The sequence below is a fragment of the Triticum urartu genome, chromosome 3, assembly GCF_003073215.2.
Source record: "Triticum urartu cultivar G1812 chromosome 3, Tu2.1, whole genome shotgun sequence".
NCBI classification, from domain to species: Eukaryota; Viridiplantae; Streptophyta; class Magnoliopsida; order Poales; family Poaceae; genus Triticum; species Triticum urartu.
Genome location: NC_053024.1, coordinates 656,102,385 through 656,125,298, shown reverse-complemented (window position 1 = coordinate 656,125,298; position 22,914 = coordinate 656,102,385).

The window sequence follows — 22,914 nt, the reverse complement described above, 5'->3', positions numbered from 1 at the left end:
AGTGATGGATAATTATGCCGGATGTGGTTCATCATGTAACAATCATAACATAGGGTGACACAGAACTAGCTCCAATTCATCAATGTAATGTAGGCATGTATTCCGAATATAGTCATACGTGCTTATGGAAAAGAACTTGCATGACATCTTTTGTCCTACCCTCCCGTGGTAGCAGGGTCCTAATGGAAACTAAGGGATATTAAGGCCTCCTTTTAATAGAGAACCGGAACAAAGCATTAGCACATAGTGAATACATGAACTCCTCAAACTACGGTCATCACCGGTAAGTATCCCGATTATTGTCACTTCGGGGTTAATGGATCATAACACATAATAGGTGACTATATACTTGCAAGATAGGATCAAGAACTCTCATATATTGATGAAAACATAATAGTTTCAGATCTGAAATCATGGCACTCGGGCCCTAGTGACAAGCATTAAGCATAGCAAAGTCATAGCAACACCAATCTCAGAACATAGTGGATACTAGGGATCAAACCCTAAAAAAACTAACTCGATTACATGGTAAATCTCATCCAACCCATCACCGTCCAGCAAGCCTACGATGGAATTACTCACGCACGACAGTGAGCATCATGAAATTGGTGATGGAGGATGGTTGATGATGACGACGACGACGAATCCCCCTCTCCGGAGCCCCGAATGGACTCCAGATCAGCCCTCCCGAGAGGTTTTAGGGCTTGGCGGCGGCTCCATATCGTAAAACACGATGATTTCTTCTCTCCTATTTTTTTCTCCCCGAAAGCAGTTATATAGAGTTGGAGTTGGAGTCGGGAGGTCTCCAGGGGGCCCACGAGGTAGGGGCCGCACCCTAGGGGGGGGCGTCCCCCACCCTCGTGGCAATGGTGTGGGCCCCTGGTCTTCATCTTTGGCGTGGATTTTTTATTATTTATTGTAAGATATTCCGTGGAGTTTCAGGTCACTCCGAGAAATTTTGTTTTCTGCACATAAAAGAACATCATGGCAATTCTACTGAAAACAGCGTCAGTCCGGGTTAGTTCCATTCAAATCATACAAGTTAGAGTCCAAAACAGAGGCAAAAGTGTTTGGAAAAGTAGATACGACGGAGATGTATCAGAAGGTACAATTACCTCGTCAAGTTCTACTTTCCTCCTGCGCACTTCTTTCGAGAGAAACTCCTTCTCTACAAAGGATCCATTCTTAGCAACGAATATCTTGCATTCGGATCTGTGATAGAATGTGTACCCAACAGTCTCCTTTGGGTATCCTATGAAGACACATTTCTCCGATTTGGGTTCGAGCTTATCAGGTTGAAGCTTTTTCAGATAAGCATCGCAGCCCCAAACTTTAAGAAACAACAACTTCGGTTTCTTGGCAAACCACAGTTCATAAGGTGTCGTCTTGACGAATTTAGATGGTGCCCTATTTAATGTGAATGCAGCTGTCTCTAAAGCGTAACCCCAAAATGATAGCGGTAATTCAGTGAGAGACATCATAGATCGCACCATATCTAGTAAAGTACGATTACGACATTTGGACACACTATTACGCTGTGGTGTTCCAGGTGGCGTGAGTTGCGAAACTATTCCGCATTGTTCAAAATGAAGTCCAAACTCATAACTCAAATATTCGCCTCCACGATCAGATCATAGAAACTTGATTTTCTGGTTATGATGATTTTCCACTTCACTCTGAAATTCTTTGAACTTTTCAAATGTTTTAGACTTATGTTTCATTAAGTAGATATACCCATATCTTCTCAAATCATCTGTGTAGGTGAGAAAATAACGATATCCGCCGCGAGCTTCAATGTTCATTGGACCACATACATCAGTATGTATGATTTCCAATAACTCTGTTGCTCGCTCCATTGTTCCGTAGAACGGAGTTTTAGTCATCTTGCCCATGAGGCATGGTTCGCATGTACCAAGTGATTCATAATCAAGTGATTCCAGAAGTCTATCAGAATGGAGCTTCTTCACGCGCTTTACACCAATATGACCTAAACGGCAATGCCACAAAAAATTTGCACTATGATTATCAACTCTGCATCTTTTGGCCTCAATACTATGAACATGTGTATCACTACTATCAATATTTAGTAAAAACAGACCACTCATCAAGGGAGCATGACCATAAAATATATTACTCATATAAATAGAACAACCATTATTCTCCGATTTAAATGAATAACCGTCTCGCATCAAACAAGATCTAGATATAATGTTCATGATCAACACTAGCACCAAATATCAATTATTTAGGTCTAAAACTAATCTCGAAAGTAGATGTAGTGGTAGCGTGCCGACGGCGATCACATCGACTTTGGAACCATTTCCCACGCGCATCGTCACCTCGTCCTTAGCCAATCTTCCCTTAATCCGTAGCCCCTGTCGCAAGTTGCAAATGTTAGAAACTGAACCAGTATCAAATACCCAGTCACTATTGCGAGCATTAGTAAGGTACACATCAATAACATGTATATCAAATATACCTTTGACTTTGCCATCCTTCTTCTCCGCCAAATACTTGGGGCAGTTCCACTTCCAATGACCAGTTCCTTTGCAGTAGAGGCACTCAGTCTCAGGCTTAGGTCCAGACTTGGATTTCTTCACTTGAGCAGCAACTAGCTTGCCGTTCTTCTTGAAATTCCTTTTCTTCCCTTTACCCTTTTTCTTGAAATTGGTGGTCTTGTTGACCATCAACACTTGATGCTCCTTCTTGATTTCTACCTCCGCAGCCATTAGCATTGCGAAGAGCTCAGGAATCGTCTTATCCATCCCTTGCATATTATAGTTCATCACGAAGCTCTTGTAGCTTGGTGGCAGTGATTGAAGAACTCTGTCAATGACACTATCATTAGGAAGATTAACTCCCAGTTGAGTCAAGTGGTTGTGGTACCTAGACATTCTAAGTATATGTTCACTGATAGAACTATTCTCCTCCATCTTGTAGCTGTAGAACTCATTGGAGACTTCATATCTCTCAATCCGGGCATTCGCTTGAAATATTAACTTCAACTCCTGGAACATCTCATATGCTCCATGACGTTCAAAACGTCGATGAAGTCCCGGTTCTAAGTCGTAAAGCATGGCACACTGAACTATCGAGTAGTCATGAGCTTTGCTCTGCCAGGTGTTTATAACATCTGGCGTTGCTCCTACATCGGGTTTGTCACCTAGTGGTGCTTCCAGGACGTAATTCTTCTGTGCAGCAATGAGGATAATCCTCAAGTTATGGACCCAGTCCGTGTAGTTGCTACCATCATCTTTCAACTTAGCTTTCTCTAGGAACGCATTAAAATTCAACGGAACAACTACACGGGCCATCTATCTACAACAATACAGACATGCAGAATACTATCAGGTACTAAGTTCATGATAAATTAAAGTTCAATTAATCAAATTACTTCAGAACTCCCACTTAGATAGACATCTCTCTAATCATCTAAGTGATCACGTGATCCATATCAACTAAACCATGTCCAATCATCACGTGAGATGGAGTAGTTTTCAATGGTGAACATCACTATTTTGATCATATCTACTATATGATTCACGCTCGACCTTTCAGTCTCCAGTGTTCCGAGGCCATATCTGCATATGCTAGGCTCGTCAAGTTTAACCCGAGTATTCTACGTGTGCAAAACTGGCTTGCACCCGTTGTATGTGAACGTAGAGCTTATCACACCCGATCATCACGTGGTGTCTCGGCACGACGAACTGTTGAAACGGTGCATACTCAGGGAGAACACTTTATACATTGAAATTTAGTGAGAGATCATCTTATAATGCTACCGCCGAACTAAGCAAAATAAGATGCATAAAGGATAAACATCACATGCGATCAATATAAGTGATATGATATGGCCATCATCATCTTGTGCCTTTGATCTCCATCTCCATAGCACCGTCATGATCACCATCGTCACCGGCTTGACACCTTGATCTCCATCGAAGCATCGTTGTCGTCTCACCAACTATTGCTTCTACGACTATCGCTACCGCTTAGTGATAAAGTAAAGCAATTACATGGCGATTGCATTTCATACAATAAAAGCGACAACCATATGGCTCCTGCCGGTTGCCGATAACAGTGTTACAAAACATGATCATCTCATACAATAAAATTTAGCATCATGTCTTGACCATATCACATCACAACATGCCCTGCAAAAACAAGTTAGACGTCCTCTACTTTGTTGTTGCAAGTTTTAGATGGCTGCTACGGGCTGAGCAAGAACCGTTCTTACCTACGCATCGAAAACCACAACGCGGTATAGTGATTGCCTTTTGATCTTCAGAGAGAACCCTCTTCATTGAATCCGATTCAACTAAAGCTGGAGAAACAGACACCCACTAGCCACCTGTGTGCGAAGCTCGTCGGAAGAACGAGTCTCGCGTAAGCGTACGCGTAATGTCGGTCTAGGCCGCTTCATCCAACAATGCCGCCGAATCAAGACTCAACTAGTGATGGCAAGCAATATGTATATACCCACGCCCACAAATCCTTTGTGTTCTACTCATGCATATAACATCTATGCATAGACCTGGCTCGATAGCCACTGTTGGAGAACGCAGTTGTCGGCGTTCTGGGAACGGGGGTCCCCAGACTTGCCTGCCTGCGGCCTGCGGCGTGGCTCAAAGGGGGGCCCAGCACGGCCCATCTTCACCAACACAAACCCAAGACCCTCGCGAGGGGCCAAGCCTCGCGGGGCGGACGACATGGAGCTTCCTCAGGCACGGCCTCATCAGGCTGGCTCGCGAGGAGGCGGAGAGATCAAGGCGGGGTACCTCGCGAGGTGGCCGTGACGCAAGCCATGACGACTCAGGGCACCAGGCGGGCGCCAGCCCGCGCAGCGTCCTCCTTTCCTCTTTGGTGAAAAGGGGGCAAGCACAGCCGCGGAGTACTGAGGCATCAGGCAAAGGTTGCCATTTCGGTGCAACGAGACCAAGACCAGGAGGACTACGAGACGGAGGTCACCGTGGAGCCCAAGACGGCGTCATCACCAGAGCTTTGCGCAGGCGAAGACTACTTTTGTCAGGATAGCTGATACTTGCTGTCCCCCTTCAAATTAGCCCGCCATTGTTGGCTCCCTTCCCACTCGATATTTGGGAAGAGGACCAGGGCCTCTATAAATAGGACCAGCCGCCCACAGAGTAAGGGGGTTGGAAAAAGAGGAAGCGAGAGGCTCGATAGAGAGGTTGGAAGCATAGAGAGAGAGAGAGAGAGAGAGAGAAAGGTGGCTGAACTCCTCCCAGCAGTTCATCGCCCCAGCCAAGAACAGACCCTCGCGAGGCTGTTCTTCCTTGTATTGTTCATCCTCATCAGCCCAAGAGGCAATCCACCACACCACACACTGGAGTAGGGTATTACACCACAACGGTGGCCCGAACCAGTATAAACCCTATGTCTCTTGTGCTGTTTTTTCCATAGCTTAGATCCTAGCATGGCGGGCGGGGGGTGCAGGTAGGTAGGAGGCGAAGTCTCCGCGCGCACCCCAGTGTTAGAACCTCAAGGGTCTGCCGGAACCCGAAATCTGACATTTGGCGCGCCAGGTAGGGGTGCGCCGGAATTCGTCTTCCACCGCTCCGTTCTCCTCCGACCATCACGCTCAGGTCTGACGCTCGTCGAGCCCGCGCGGAGCGTCGGGCCGCCCTCGCCTCCCGCGTCACCCGGACAGCCCCTGTCGGCGGGCGTCCTCGCCGTTCCCCGTCACTTGCCGTCAACGCCGCCACTGGCCCGGCGGGGGACGAGCAGCAAGCATTGTCTCAGCATCCATCCGTGCGCCAAGACGGCCGCACCGCAACTCCCTCGCTCGCCCCAGCTGGATCTTCGCCCCGCGCGCTTAGCGCGCCCATGGAGGCTCGGGCTGCACTCATCGCGGCAAACGAGCTCCTGCGCTGCCGCCCCGCCGACAAAGTGTACGGGGAATGGCTCGACCGCGTCGCCGAGCTCGTCCGCGCCACAGGGGGCTCTCCTGCGCCGTCCCATCGCGCTACACCAACACCCCCGGTCATCGCGGCCCTCCTGGGCGGCTCGCAGGCACCGCCCACAAGTCACCACGTCAAGCCGTTCATCCGCCGGGTCAGCGCCGCTTCCATGCGGCAGGGGGGCTCCCCTGGATCGGGCGGCGCCCGAGACCGGCCTGACCTTCAGCTCGGAGGACCACCCCTCCAACTCGGCCTGCTCGGGCGCGCTCCCCATGTTGTGCACCCCCACCATCTGCCAGGTGGCCGTCACTAGAACCCTCGTTGATGGCGGCGCGGGCCTCAGCGTGCTCTCGGTCGAGGCCTTCAACCTCCTCCGCATACCCCTGGAACGGCTGCAACCCAGCTGGCCCTTCTCAGGCGTTGGGGGCAAGTCGTCCAGCTCCTTGGGACAGATCCGGCTCCCAGTGACCTTCGGCACCTACGACAACTTCCGCACGGAGCTGGTTGACTTCGACATTGCCCCCATCGGCCTCCCCTACAACGCCATCCTCGGCTACCCAGCGCTGGCCCAATTCATGGCCGCGACGCACCTGGCGTACAACCTCATGAAGATGCCCGGGAGCAGCGGTGTCCTCACTGTGCACGGGGACACCGGGGACGGGCTGCGGACGCTCAAGCTCGCTTTCAAGACGGCGGCGTCGGCACAGCCCGCCGACTTGGAGACCCCCGGGCCCAAGGGGGCTGCACCCGCCAAGAAGAAGCAGTTGTTCACCCAAGACAAGGCAGAAACCAAGCAGATACCCGTCGATGAGGACGGGTCCACCAATGCCACTTTCACCATAGGCGCCCACCTCAAACCCGAGCAGGAGGAGGCCCTGGTCGGGTTCCTGCGCACAAACAAGAAGGTATTCGCTTGGGAGCCGGACCAGTTGGTAGGGATCCCCTGGAGTGTAATCGAGCATCACCTCAACGTGTGCCCCAACGTGCGCCCTGTGAAGCAGAAGGCCAGGCGGCAGTCCATAGAAAAGCAGGCCTTCATCGTCCAAGAGACCCGCAAATTGGAGGCCGCTGGGGTCATCCGCAAGGTCCGATACCCAGATTGGTTAGCCAACCCTGTCGTTGTGCCAAAGAAGGGAGGGAAGGAGCGTATGTGTGTCGACTTCACCAACCTCAACAAAGCATGCCCGCAAGATCCGTTCCCCCGCATCGACCAGATCGTCGATTCCACTGCGGAATGCGACCTGTTATGCTTCCTGGATGCCTTCTTTGGGTATCACCAGATCAAGATGGCGGTAGAAGACATCGAGAAGACAGCCTTCCTAACCCCGTGTGGGGTATACTGCTACACGTGCATGCCATTCGGGCTGCGTAACGCAGGGACGACCTTTCAGCGGCTGATGCACATCACCTTGGGCCCGCAGCTCGGGAAGAATGTTGAAGCTTACATCGATGACATTGTGGTAAAGTCTCGGGAGGCCGGGACCTTGATACAGGACTTGGAGGAAACCTTCACGAGCCTCAATGCAGTGAACCTACGGCTCAACCCAGAGAAGTGTGTGTTCGGAGTCCCCTCGGGCAAGCTCTTGGGTTTCCTCGTGTCCCACCGAGGCATCGAGGCTAACCCAGAGAAGGTCAAGGCGGTGGAAGACATGAGCCCGCCAAAGACCCTCAGAGAAATGCAGAAGCTCACGGGGCGCGTGACCGCGCTAGGGCGCTTCATCTCCAAGTTGGGGGAACGAGCCCTGCCCTTCTTCCAGCTAATGAAGAAAAAGGGGCCCTTCGAGTGGACTGAAGAGGCCGACAAGGCGTTCTAGGATCTCAAGAGATACCTGACCAGCCCACCGGTCATGGTGGCTCCGCGCCCTCAGGAGCCCCTGGTGCTTTACCTCGCCGCCACTCCCTACTCCGCCAGCGCAACCTTGGTGGCAGTCAGAGAGGAGCGCCGAATCAAAACCACGGCAGCAGCCCGGGACAAGGCAGAACAGGGACAAGGAAGGCCTACAGAAACCGCCACCGCGGCTGAGGAGGATCAGCCGCCGCAGAGGGGCACACCAGAGGCGGAAGAGGCCCCTCTTCCAGATGGCCAGTCTCAGGAGGCCTCATTGCCTCAAGAGGCGCCATGGTCTCCGGAAGGAGCCACCAGCACTGACGCACTCCACCTCGTTGAGCACCCAGTGTACTTCGTCAGCACAGTGCTGCGGGATGCAAGAGCACGGTACCCCATGCCTCAGAAACTCCTCCTCACGCTATTGGTGGCTTCGCGCAAGCTGCGGTACTATTTTCAGGGTCACCCCATCAAGGTCGTCTCGTCATACCCCCTGGAGAGAGTGCTCAGGAGCCCTAATTCAGCTGGAAGGGTCGCTGAGTGGAACATAGAACTGCAAGCATTTCAACTCGAATTCAGCACGACCAGGGTCATCAAGGGAGTAGCGTTGGCGGATTTTGTGGCAGAGTGGACGGAGGCGCCAGGCCTCAAGGCCGATGAGGATCGGTCCCTATCCTCGGGAAGCGAGGCACCAGAAGGCTGGGTCATGTACTTCGATGGGGCGTTCTCCAGGCATGGCGCTGGAGCTGGGGCGGTGCTTATATCGCCCACACAGGACAAGCTCTATTATGCCGTGCAACTCTGTTTCCAGCAAGGCGAAAAGGTCTCCAACAACATAGCGGAGTATGAAGGTTTAATAGCGGGCTTGAAGGCCGCGGCTGCCCTGGGAGTGAAACGCCTCACCATCAAGGGCGATTCGCAGCTCCTTGTCAATTTCTCCAACAAGGTGTACGAGCCGAAGGATGAGCACATGGAAGCCTACCTTGCGGAAGTCCGCAGGATGGAGAAGCAATTCTGGGGGTTGGAGTTGCAGCATGTGCCCCGTGGCACCAATCAGGAGGCCGACGACATCGCCAAACGTGTGTCCAGACAGTTACCCCAGGGGCCTGGCGTTTTCGAGGAGCGGCTCTTCAAGCCCTCAGCCCTACCGTCATTATCAAACACGGCTCAGCCCCGGGAGGAGCTCCCCCAGCCACCTGCCTCAGGAGCTCCGACCTGTGGCCCGGCCTCAGGAGCATGCCTGCTCCTGACGATGGAACCTCAGGAGGGATGTTGGATCATGGAGCTCTAGAGCTACTTAACACAAGGGACCCTGCCGGAGAAGGAGGAGGAAGCGGAGCGAGTGGCACGCCAGGCCACGGCATACTACATCAAAGATAGAGAGCTCTACCGGAAGCGACCAAACGATGTATCCCTGCGCTGCATCTCCAGGGAGCAAGGGAAGGAACTACTGGAAGATATACATGGCGGAGACTGCGGACATCATTCATCATCGTGGACCCTCGTCGGCAAGGCGTTCCGCAGTGGGTTTTATTGGCCCACCGCGCTCAATGACACCATGGAACTAGTGAAAGCTTGTGAAGCCTGCCAGTTCCACGCCAAGCAGATCCATCAGCCAGCAGGAGGCTTGCAGACTATCCCCCTTTCGTGGCCATTCGCAGTCTGGGGGCTAGACATCTTGGGCCCGTTTCCTCGGGCGCCAGGGGGCTACCGCTACCTCTACGTTGCCGTGGACAAGTTCACCAAGTGGGCTGAAGTAGAGGCTGTCCGCACCATTCCCGCGGGTTCTGCGATCAAGTTCATCAAGGGCATCGTGAGCCGGTTCGGGGTGCCGAATCGCATCATCATGGACAACGGTTCGTAGTTCACCAGTAACCTCTTCAAAACATACTGTGCTAACCTTGGAACGCAGATATGCTACGCCTTAGTGGCGCACCCCCGAAGCAACGGCCAGGCCGAGCGAGCCAACGCGGAGGTCCTGAGGGGCCTCAAGACCAGGACGTTCAAGAAGAAGCTGGAGGCCTGCGGCAGAGGTTGGTACGACGAGCTTCAGTCCGTGCTGTGGTCCATCCGCACCACCGCGACCAAACCGACTGGAGAGACCCCGTTCTTCCTGGTCTACGGAGCGGAAGCGGTCCTCCCTCACGAGGTCAGATGTCACTCCGCGCGGGTCCTGGCGTTCGACGAGGCGCAGCAGGACGCCATGCGGGGGATGGACCTCGTGCTGGGGGAGGAACGTCGCCGAGAAGCCGCGCTGCGAGCGGCGAGGTACCAGCAAGCGCTGCGGCGATATCACTGCCGCAACATCCATCCCAGGACTCTTGAGGTAGGAGACCTTGTGCTCAGGCGGGTTCTCTCCAGGGAGGGACTGCACAAATTCTCTCCCTTGTGGGAGGGCCCGTTCAAGGTTGTTCATGTTTCCAGGCCCGGCTCCGCGCGCTTGGAGACTCGGGAGGGAGTGCCGGTCCAGAATGCATGGAACATCCAGCACCTCCGGAGGTTCTACCCCTGAAAAGGCCCGGAGCCTGTGAAGCAAGGCGAGTGCCTGTGAAGCTATTGCGTTTTGGAAAAGGCCCAGAGCCTGTGAAGCAAGGCGAGTGCCTGTGAAGCTATCGCGTTTTGGAAAAGGCCCAGAGCCTGTGAAGCAAGGCGAGTGCCTGTGAAGCTATCGCGTTTTGGAAAAGGCCCAGAGCCTGTGAAGCAAGGCGAGTGCCTGTGAAGCTATCGCGTTTTGGAAAAGGCCCAGAGCCTGTGAAGCAAGGCGAGTGCCTGTGAAGCTATCGCGTTTTGGAAAAGGCCCAGAGCCTGTGAAGCAAGGCGAGTGCCTGTGAAGCTATCGCGTTTTGGAAAAGGCCCAGAGCCTGTGAAGCAAGGCGAGTGCCTATGAAGCTATCGCGTTTTGGAAAAGGCCCGGAGCCTGTGAAGAAGGCCAATGCCTGTGAAGCTCGCTGCCCGTGACACTCTCACGTAATAATGAGTTGGGGCTGTACATGCCCCGGAGTCTCAGGAGCGCCAGCCTCAGGCCCTGGGGCTCCCTCCCACGCCCAGTGGCAGCACTTAGCTCCGCGCTGGTGAGAAGACGTCGAAGACTAGATTAGGTGCCGGACGTGGCTTTTCATTTGCTTTCCGCAGTTGGCTTGTTCCTTCTCATTTGAAGTTTTAAAGTTGTTGCCGTCTTTGGCTTGCGGTTCTTCGGCTTTTCACTCTCCTGCCTTGATTTCTCTTGCGCAAGGCCTCGCGAGGGGGGCAGCTGAGCGCCCTCGCGAGCATTCCTATCCTAGTCATTCAAAGAGTTCGCGACCTGGGCCCCTTACAGGAGCACCCCTCCAGTCTGTGCCCCACGGGCACCGTGACACAAACAAAGGGCCTGGGTCGGTCGCCCCCCACGGCTGGGGCGGGGAGCTATCCATGCTCGGGCACATAGCCGGAAGGTACGGTAACGAAAGCAAAACGATGATTAACAGCAATAACCCAAACACGCCCCCGCGGGGCTCCGCACTATTGTCTTTGTTACACAGGAAAAAGGGAAAAGGAAGAACGCCTCACACCGGCCCGTGGGGAAGGCCCGAGCTGCCTCCGGAGCTCAGGCGGACTCCCTCTCGCACTTCACCAGGGCGCAGCGGCGTGCGGACACGTTGCCACCTCCCAAGCAGATACGACGGCGTGGAGGCTGATCGCGGCCACCGCTAGAGGAGTCATCGCCTGAAGAAGAACCGGAGAAGCTTGAGGAACCCCGAACGCCGCCAGCCACGCGAGCGTTGCTCCCTCCATCATCACCGGAGCTGGGTTCCCAGCCGCTGTCGTCACCCTCGGGGCAACACCCTGCGCGGCGACCATCTTCCCCAAACACCCTCACGTAGAGGGTGGCGTCGCCGTTGAACTTGAAGTGTAGGGTGCACCAACGGCTCAGGCCACGCGCGCGGGCAAACGTCTGCCAACCGCAGGCTAGGGATAGGCTCCCGTCCGCGGAGACCTCCAGGGAGACCCATGAGGCCCAGCTGCAGCAGCCGTCGGCCTGGAGCCAGAGGCCGCCCGAGGCGCCGGCCGGGAGCTCGCCGAGGAGGAAGCGAGGAAGCGGGAGCCGGGTGCTAGCCGGCTCCGCCGACCACACGACGAACTCCGGCAGCACTTCAGCAGCATGAACACGCGGCCTGGGGGGACGCGCAGCCGGACCGCGCCCCCTGGCTGCAGCAATCCGCCTGTCGTCGTGCTGAAGATCGCCTCCATGGCCGCGGGGAGCCACCATGGTGGCCACAGGATGCTTGCGAGGGCGCCCTCGGCCGCGCTTGGGTGGGGGAGAGGCGGGCTCAACCCGGCAAGCCTTCCCCTTCTCGGCGGCTGAGAACCTCCTCGACGGGGCCATGAAGAAAAAGGAGAAGCAAGGGGGATGAACTGGAAGGGCGCGCGCCGGCCCGTACTTATGGCTGGCGATGGCCAACCAACGGCCCCCACGATCGCAGGTAATTATGACCTGCTTTGCATGCAGGGACTTGTCCAATCCGTGCAGTTGCCGAGGCGCCATGGGGAAGTGGAGACACCCACGTCCAATCAACCGCCACGCGGCGCCCAAGGCCGCAGGCTGTTAGGGCCCACGGCGCTTCGCACTTGCCCCTCTGCCTCCCTGCACGGCCAAGTCCGGGCGCGCCTTGGGCCCGGGGGCTACTGTCGGCGTTCTGGGAATGGGGGTCCCCAGACTTGCCTGCCTGCGGCCTGCGGCGTGGCTCAAAGGGGGGCCCAGCACGGCCCATCTTCACCAACACAAACCCAAGACCCTCGTGAGGGGCCAAGCCTCGCGGGGTGGACGACACGGAGCTTCCTCAGGCACGGCCTCGTCAGGCTGGCTCGCGAGGAGGCGGAGAGATCAAGGCGGGGTACCTCGCGAGGTGCCCGTGACGCAAGCAATGATGACTCAGGGCACCAGGCGGGCGCCAGCCCGCGCAGCGTCCTCCTTTCCTCTTTGGTGCAAAGGGGGCAAGCGCAGCCGCGGAGTACCGAGGCATCAGGCAAAGGTTGCCATTTCAGTGCAACGAGACCAAGACCAGGAGGACTACGAGATGGAGGTCACCGTGGAGCCCAAGACGGCGTCATCACCAGAGCTTTGCGCAGGCGAAGACTACTTTTGTCAGGATAGCTGATACTTGTTGTCCCCCTTCAAATTAGCCCGCCATTGTTGGCTCCCTTCCCGCTCGATATTTGGGAAGAGGACCAGGGCCTCTATAAATAGGACCAGCCGCCCACAGAGCAAGGGGGTTGGAAAAAGAGGAAGCGAGAGGCTCGATAGAGAGGTTGGAAGCATAGAGAGAGAGAGAGAAAGGTGGCTGAACTCCTCCCAGCAGTTCATCGCCCCAGCCAAGAACAGACCCTCGCGAGGCTGTTCTTCCTTGTATTGTTCATCCTCATCAGCCCAAGAGGCAATCCACCACACCACACACTGGATTAGGGTATTACACCACAACGGTGGCCCGAACCAGTATAAACCCTGTGTCTCTTGTGCTGTTCTTTCCATAGCTTAGATCCTAGCATGGCGGGGGGTGCAGGTAGGTAGGAGGCGAAGTATCCACGCGCACCCCAGTGTTCGAACCTCAAGGGTCTGCCGGAACCCGAAATCCGACAGCAGTAATTTAAAAAAAATTCCTACGCACATGCAAGATCATGGTGATGCATAGCAACAAGAGGGGAGAGTATCGTATACGTACCCTCGTAGACCGTAAGCGGAAGCATTATGACAACGCGGTTGATGTAGTCGTATGTCTTCATGATCGACCGATCTAGCACCGAAGGTATGGCACCTCCGTGATCTGCACACGTTCAGCTCGGTGACGTCCCGCGAACTCACGATCCAGTAGAGCTTCGAGGGAGAGTTTCGTCAGCATGACGGCGTGATGACGGTGATGATGATGCTACCGGAACAGGGCTTCCCTAAGCATCGCTACGATATAACCGAGGTGGATTATGGTGGAGGGGGGCACCGCACACGGCTAAAAGATCAATGATCAACTTGTGTGTCCATGGGGTGCCCCCTTCCCCCATATATAAAGGACTGGGGGAGGGGGAGGGGGCGGCCTCTCTAGGTGCACCCAAGGGATTCCTACTCCCGCCGGGAGTAGGATTCCCCCTTCCCTTGTTTGGTTTTAGGAGAGAAGGAAGGAGGAGGAAGAAGGAAGGAAAGGGGGGGTGTCGGTGTCGAAACCGGTGGATCTCGGGTAGGGGGTCCCGAACTGTGCGTCTAAGGTCGATGGTAACAAGAGACAGGGGACACAATGTTTTACCCAGGTTCGGGCCTTCTCTATGGAGGTAATACCCTACGTCCTGCTTGATTGATCTTGATGAATATGAGTATTACAAGAGTTGATCTATCACGAGATCGTAATGGCTAAACCCTAGAGGCCTAGCTTGTATGGTTATGGTAATGCGTCCTCCGGACTAAGTCCTCCGGTTTATATAGACACTGGGAGGATCTAGGGTTACACAAGGTCGGTTACAAAGAAAGGAATCTACATATTCTGTCGCCAAGCTTGCCTTCCATGCCAAGGAGAGTCCTATCCGGACACGGGTGCAGTATTCGGTTTTCGTATCTTCACAGCCCATCAGTCTGGCCCATGGCTAACAGGCCGGACGCTCGAGGACCCCTTAGTCCAGGACTCCCTCAGTAGCCCCTGAACCTGGCTTCAATGACAAGGTATCTGGCGCGTAGATCTGTCTTCAGCATTGCAAGGCGGGTTCCTCCTTCCAAACTCCAAGGTAGTCTTTGGATGTATTGAACGTGTCCGGACCCGTAACACACACCACACACAACCGTAGAGAGAATATAATATTCCACGAGCCCCATCCGCTGACAACTTTTTACAACATGACATCACGTCTGCCCGGTCACTATATCAAACCGTTTTGTCTGCCATCCCGTGTTTCGAGATGCGATTTCCATTGGCACGTCTTGTCAAAGCAGAGATCGTGTCCCCTTATTGCGGGATTCTCATCAATACGGGCATGGTTAACCCAACCGTGCCATTTACACAGCCCTTGGGAGTAGGCGAATTTTAAGGCGAGTGGGGAGGTGTTCAATATTTACTGCCTTTATAAGGAGATAAGAATCCCTTTTCTTCACCCACGCCTTCTCTCTTCCTCTGTCCTTCCACTCTTGAGCTCCAGCGCCCAAGTTCTCGTCTTCTCCGTCGCGAGCAAACACTCAGTCATGTCCGGATCCGGAGGTCAAGGCAAGTGGATGGCCTCCTCCGTCCAGGAGGAGGACATCGCCGAGCTTCGGGTGGCCGGGTACCTGGCGAAGGGAATCGCCCACCGCCTTCCGGCCCAGGGACAAATTGTTCCCACGCCGAAGCCCAACGAGAGGGTAGTATTCATCCCTCATTTCCTCCGCGGGTTAGGATTTCCACTCCACCCCTTCGTCCGCAGGCTGATATTCTACTACGGGATAGACTTCCATGATCTATCCCCGAACTCCCTCTTCAACATCTCGGCGTTCATCGTCGTGTGTGAGGCCTTCCTTCGCATCCAACCCCACTTCGGGCTGTGGATCAAGGTCTTCAATGTGAAGCCGAAGGTGGTGGATGGCCAGCATGCAGAGTGTGGATGCGCCATGGTGAGCAAGTTGGCCAATGTCTCCTAGCTGAAAGGCACTTTCATGGAGACTGTAAAAGAATGGCAGAAACATTGGTTCTATATCACAGAGCCACGTGGCACCACCTAGGCCGCAACTGCCAAATTCAACTCTGGTGCTCCCATGCGACTCACTTCCTGGGTCGAGAAGGGCCCGAACTGGTGTTCGCCAGACGAGCTGACAGCGCTGCAAACGCGCATTCAAAGCATGGTCGATAGAGATATCAAACTCATCGATATAATCCAGGTGATGCTAGTTCACCGGATTCTTCCATGCCAAAGCCGAAGCTGTCCTCTATGGGAGTTCAATCCGAAGAAGCACCATACCCTGAAGAGGCTCTTCCAAGCCACTCATGAAGATGCCTGGAGGTTGCTTTTTAAGGGTAACGAAACACCGCCGGCCACAGATTCGGACCGCGGGCATGACATCAACCACCTCACCAATGAGGTATATTATACTTACTGCATCCCTTACTTGCTTGTTTCAAGGATGATGTCTAAGCTTTTATCGTCATAGATTCTTCGGGAATGGATGGAGAGGGCGAAGCGGATCCAATGTTCGGCTCCGCTGCTTGAAGAACCAGTCATCCGGCGTTTAGCGAAGATGCTGGTGCTGGTGCACTACAAGGCGCCAGAGAAGAAGGCCACAGGGAAGGCCAAGGAGGTCCGGAGTGGCCCCCATCGCAAGGGTGCTTCGGACGCAACGTCCGAAGACAAGACTCATTCCTCCGCCAGCGAAGACGATGACAATGAGGAGGAGGAGGAAAACAACCCTCCCTATGATGAGGGGAAGAAGAAGAGGGCGGCCTCCACCATTCTGGAGGCGGAGGCGCCCAAGAAGGGGAAAGGCCCACTCGTGGGCAGCTCCGCATGGGACGTTGAAAGCAGTCCGGAGCAATGCCCCCGCACTAAGCCGCGGGCCGCATCGTAAGTGCTAAGACTTATATCCAGCCATAAAGTTTCTCCTCCTCATTGTATTGACATGATTGGTTATGTTATTGTATTCCGGCCCACAACAGCTCCCCGCTATCCTCGTCAGGAGGCTTGCTGGATTCCAAGGCGATGGCCAGCGATTCACCGCAAGCCGCTCACTCCCCCCAGGCCAAGGACGATGCGGAGGTGCTGTCCCGAAGGACTGTTCCAGGTGGGGGAGAGGCTCAGGAGGCGCCAGAAGGCGAAACCCCCGTCGCCGGACACCAAGGGGAAACAATCCCCATGGATACTGGTGGGGAGAGCCGTATTCAGTTCAGCCCTCAGCCGGACTTAATTCCAGAGACCGATGTGGCTCCGGAATCCGGCACGCAACCTCCTTCGAAAGAAGGGGGATGCCTATTCTGCCGGTGACCACTGTCCAACCAGGGGTACCGAATAATCTGCTGGAGGCGCTTCCATTATGGATGAGCACCGTGTCCTTATGGGCACGATAATTGAAAGGGTTCAGTCCGCCAAGAGCGGACTAACCGAAGCCTGCAGCAGCCTGCTGACAGGTTTTGAGGTAACCAACGCAAAAAAGAGAAAATCCCAATGTAGACAGTAGCCCCTGAGACACTGTCCGGTGTTCGGAAAGAAAAAGCCGGACAGAGGATCAATCTCCTATTGCAGGAAATTAACTGAATTTTCTGAAATGTAAACACAGGCGTCGCTATTGGCCATAGCCTCGCATACTGCCGAAGTCTCCGGACTGAAGCAGAAACTGGCGGAGGCCGAGGAGGAGCTGGGCCAGGTGAAGAGGCAGCTCCAGGAAAAACAAGGTAAGTAATAACCTGTTATGTATTCGAAAAAAGGAAAATGATATGCAATGATCAAAATGCCATGATGTGTATAGAGGAGACTACCGAGGTTGAGGCCCCGAAAAAGGCCCTGGTCGAAGCCGAAGGGAAGGATGTCAAGGAGCAGGCCGATCGGAAGAAGCTCAGGGCCCGGGTCAACGAGGTCCAACTGGAGCTCAAGGACGCAGTGAAGAAGTGCGAGGCCTTGGAACGCGATGCATCGGTTCAAGAGACCGAACTCGCCAAGGCTCGTCAGAGTGTGAAGGCAGCTCGGAATGAGGCCCAGGGTGCCCTCCAGGAGATCCAGAGGCCAGGAAGATTGCGGCGGGTAAGGCATTCAATATGCAAAGCAAGAATGTGAAGATGAAATACCGTTTACTAACCCGGATTCGGAGTTCTCCAGGGGCTTTTACTGATCTGCCACGCAGTGTGGCTGATGCCGCAGAGTTATTCCGAGCCAAAGAAGGGGGGCTCCACGAAGAAGCTGTTCTGGTCGAAATATCTCGCACCAGAACATCCGGTGCCTTTCAGTGATTAGCTAAAACAGCTGGTCGAGCTGCATAGGGTGGCCGAACTGGCCATGAAGGATTTAATAATCCGGTTGTGGCCAGCCGAATCAATACCCGACAGTTCCTTTGGCCTCGTGAAGCGACTAGTGGATTCCTGTCCTCGGCTGGACGTCGTTAAGCGGTCTGTCTGCATCGAGGGCGCACGTTTGGCCTTCTCCTATTGCAAGGACTGGTGGGCGAAGCTGGACGCTGTCAAATTAGCGACCGAGGGGCCGCCGGAGGGCAAGGAGCACCGCACATATGATGGAAAATAGACCTGGGGGCCATAGGTTTCACCAGAGGCTTCTCTCTTGAAGGCAAATAATACAGTGGGTGAACAAATTACTGTCGAGCAATTGATAGAAAAGCGCAAAGTTATGACGATATCCAAGGCAATGATTATGTAATATAGGCATCGCGTCTATGTCAAGTAGACCGACTCCTGCCTGCATCTACTACTATTACTCCACACATCTACCGACTCCTGCTTGCATCTAGAGTATTAAGTTCATGAAGAACAGAGTAACGCTTTAAGTAAGATGACATGATGTAGAGGAATAAACTCAAGAAATATGATGTAAACCCCATCTTTTTATCCTCGATGGCAACAATACAATACATGCCTCGCTACCCCTACTGTCACTGGGTGAGACACCAGAAGATTAAACCCAAAGCTAAGCACTTCTCGCAATTCAAGAAAGACCAATCTAGTTGGCTAGACCAAACCGATAGTTTGAAGAGAATTACAAAGATATCAAATCATGCATATATAAGAATTGAGAGAAGATTCAAATAATATTCATAGATAATCTCATCATAAATCCACAATTCATCGGATCTCGACAAACACAAAACAAAAGAAGATTACATCAGCTAGATCTCCAAGAACATCGAGGACAACATGGTATTGATAATCAAAGAGAGAGAAGAAGCCATCTAGTTACTAGCTATGGACCCGTAGGTCTGAGATAAACTACTCATGCTTCATTAGAAGGGCAATAGAGTTGATGTAGATGCCCTACGTGATCGAATCCCCCTCCGGTAGGGTGCTGGAAAAGGCCCCAAGATGGGATTGCACGGGAACAGAAGGTTGCGGCGGTGAAAAAGTGTTTTTTGTGGATGCTTCTAGAGGTTCGGGAATATATGTAAATATATAGGAGGCAGAACTAGGTCAGGGGGTCACCGTGGGGCCCACAAGGTAGGGGGGCGTGCCCTACCCCCTGGGCGCCCTCCACCCTTGTGGCTGCCTCATGGATCTTCTGACTTGATCTCCAAGTCTCCTGGGTGTCTTCTGGTCCAAGAAAAACCATCGCGGAGGTTTTATTCCGTTTGGACTCCGGTTGGTATTCCTTCTCCGCGAAGCTAAAAAAATAAGGAAAAACAGAAACTGGCACTTCGCTCTAGGTTAATAGGTTAGTCCCAAAAATAATATAAAATAGCATATTAATGCATATAAAACATCAAAAAAAGATAATGTAATAGCATGGAACAATCAAAAATTATAGATACGTTGGAGACGTATCAAGCATCCCCAAGCTTAATTCACGGTCGTCCTCGAGTAGGTAAATGATAAAACCAGAATTTTTCATGTGGAATGTGTTGGGAACGTAGTAATTTCAAAATTTTCCTAAGCACACACAGGATCATGGTGATGTATAGCAACGAGAGGGGAGAGTGTGTCTACGTACCCTCGTAGACCGAATGCGGAAGCATTAGCACAGCGCAGTTGATGTAGTCGTATGTCTTCACGTTCTGAGCGATCCAAGTACCGAACGCACGGCACCTCCGAGTTCTGCACAGTTCAACTCCATGATGTCCCGCGAGCTCCGATCCAGCAAAGCTTCACAGGAGAGTTTCCTCAGTACGATGGCGTGGTGACGGTGATGATGATGCTACCGACGCAGGGCTTCGCCTAAGCACCGCTACGATATGATCGAGGTGGATTATGGTGGAGGGGGGCACCACACACGGTTGGGAGAGATCAACTAATCAACTTTTGTGTTCTAGGCTGCCCCTACCCCCGTATATAAAGGAGCAAGGGGGAGGCCGGCCGTGAAGGAAATATGCCCTAAAGGCAATAATAAAGTTATTATTTATTTCCTTATATCATGATAAATGTTTATTATTCATGCTAGAATTGTATTAACCGGAAACATAATACTTGTGTGAATACATAGACAAACAAAGTGTCACTAGTATGCCTCTACTTAACTAGCTCGTTAATCGAAGATGGTTATGTTTCCTAACCATAAACAAAAGAGTTGTTATTTGATTAACGGGATCACATCATTAGGAGAATGATGTGATTGACATGACCCATTCCATTAGCTTAGCACCCGATCATTTAGTATGTTGCTATTGCTTTCTTCATGACTTATACATGTTCCTATGACTATGAGATTATGCAACTCCCGTTTGCCGGAGGAACACTTTGTGTGCTACCAAACGTCACAACGTAACTGGGTGATTATAAAGGAGCTCTACAGGCGTCTCCAAAGGTACATGTTGGGTTGGCGTATTTCGAGATTAGGATTTGTCACTCCGATTGTCGGAGAGGTATCTCTGGGCCCTCTCGGTAATGCACATCACTTAAGCCTTGCAAGCATTGCAACTAATGAGTTAGTTGCGAGATGATGTATTACGGAACGAGTAAAGAGACTTGCCGGTAACGAGATTGAACTAGGTATTGAGATACCGACGATCGAATCTCGGGCAAGTAACATACCGATGACAAAGGGAACAACGTATGTTGTTACGCGGTCTGACCGATAAAGATCTTCGTAGAATATGTAGGAGCCAATATGGGCATCTAGGTCCCGCTATTGGTTATTGACTGGAGACGTGTCTAAGTCATGTCTACATTGTTCTCGAACCGTAGGGTCCGCACGCTTAAGGTTTCGATGACAGTTATATTATGAGTTTATGAGTTTTGATGTACCGAAGGAGTTCGGAGTCCCGGATGAGATCGGGGACATGACGAGGAGTCTCGAAATGGTCGAGACGTAAAGATCGATATATTGGACGACTATATTCGGACTTCGGAAAGGTTCCGAGTGATTCGGGTATTTTTCGGAGTACCGGATAGTTACGGGAGAAGCAATGGGCCTTGATGGGCTTTAGTGGGAAGAGGAGAAAGGGCCAAGGGGCAGCTGCGCCCCCCCTCCCCTCTAGTCCGAATTGGACTAGGGAAAAGGGGGCCGGCCACCTTTCCTTCTCCTCCACTTCCTTCTCCCTTCCTCCCCTCTTGGTGGACTCCTACTAGGACTTGGAGTCCTAGTAGGACTCCACATCCTGGCCGCACCTAGCCTTGGCCGGCCTCCTCCTCCTCCATCCTTTATATACTGAGGCAAGGGGCACCCCATGAACACAAGTTGATCTTCGTGATCGTTCCTTAGCCGTGTGCGGTGCCCCCCACCACCATATTCCACCTCGGTCATATTGTAGCAGTGCTTAGGCGAAGCCCTGCGACGGTAGAACATCAAGATCGTCACCACGCCGTCGTGCTGACGGAACTCCTCCCCGATGCTTTGCTGGATCGGAGCCCGGGGATCGTCATCGAGCTGAACGTGTGCCAAGAACTCGGAGGTGCCGGAGTAACGGTGCTTGGATCGGTCGGATCGGGAAGACGTACGACTACTTCCTCTACGTTGCGTCAACGCTTCCGCTTTGGTCCACGACGGTACGTAGACAACACTCTCCCCTCTCGTTGCTATGCATCACCATGATCTTGCGTGTGCGTAGGAAAATTTTGAAATTACTACGTTCCCCAACAGGCCGGCCCTCATAGGGCGCGCCAGGAGGAGGAGTCCTCCTGCTAGTAGGAGTAGGACTCCCCTTTCCTACTCCTACTAGGAGGAGGAAAGGAAGGAGGAGATGGAGAAGGAAGGAGAGGGAGAAAAAGGAGGAAAGGGGGGCCGGCCCCCTAGTCCAATTCGGTTTGGGCTAGGGGGGCCGGGCGCCCTGCCTCCTCTCTTCCACCACTTGGCCCATGAGGCCCATTAATTCTTCCTCGTATTCCCGTAACTCCCCGGTACCCCAAAAATACCCGAATCACTCGGAACCTTTCCGATGTCCGAATATAGTCATCCAATATATCAATCTTTACATCTCGACCATTTCAAGACTCCTCGTCATGTCCCCGATCTCATCCGGGACTCCGAATTACCTTCGGTACATCAAATCACATAAACTCATAATACCGATCATCACCGAACGTTAAGCATGCGGACCCTACGGGTTCGAGAACTATGTAGACATGACCGAGACACGTCTCCAGTCAATAACCAATAGCGGAACCTGGATGCCCATATTGGCTCCTACATATTCTATGAAGATCTTTATCGGTTAAACCACATAACATCATACGTTGTTCCCTTTGTCATCGGTATGTTACTTGCCCGAGTTTCGATCATCGGTATCTCAATACCTAGTTCAATCTTGTTACCGGCAAGTCTCTTTACTCGTTCCGTAATGCATCATCCCGCAACTAAATCATTAGTCGCATTGCTTGCAAGGCTTATAGTGATGTGCATTACCGAGTGGGCCCAGAATACCTGTTCGACAATCGGAGTGACAAATCCTATTCTTGATCTATGCCAACTCAACAAGTACCATCGGAGACACCTGTAGAGCACCTTTATAATCACCCAGTTATGTCGTGATGTTTGGTAGCACACAAAGTGTTCCTCTAGTAATCAGGAGTTACACAATCTCATAGTCATAGGAACATGTATAAATCATGAAGAAAGCAATAGCAGTAAACTAAAACGATCAAGTGCTAAGCTAACAGAATGGGTCAAGTCAATCACATCATTCTCCCAATGATGTCATCCGGTTAATCAAATGACAACTCATGTCTATGGTTAGGAAACTTAACCATCTTTGATTAACGAGCTAGTCAAGTAGAGGCATACTAGTGACACTATGTTTGTCTATGTATTCACACATGTATTATGTTTCCGGTTAATACAATTCTAGCATGAATAATAAACATTTATCATTAAATAAGGAAATAAATAATAACTTTATTATTGCCTCTAGGGCATATTTCCTCCAGTCTCCCACTTGCACTAGAGTCAATAATCTAGTTCACATCGCCATGTGATTTAACACCAATAGTTCACATCACCATGTGATTAACACCCATAGTTCACATCGTCATGTGACTAACACCCAAAGGGTTTACTAGAGTCAATAATCTAGTTCACATCGCTATGTGATTAACACCCAAAGAGTACTAA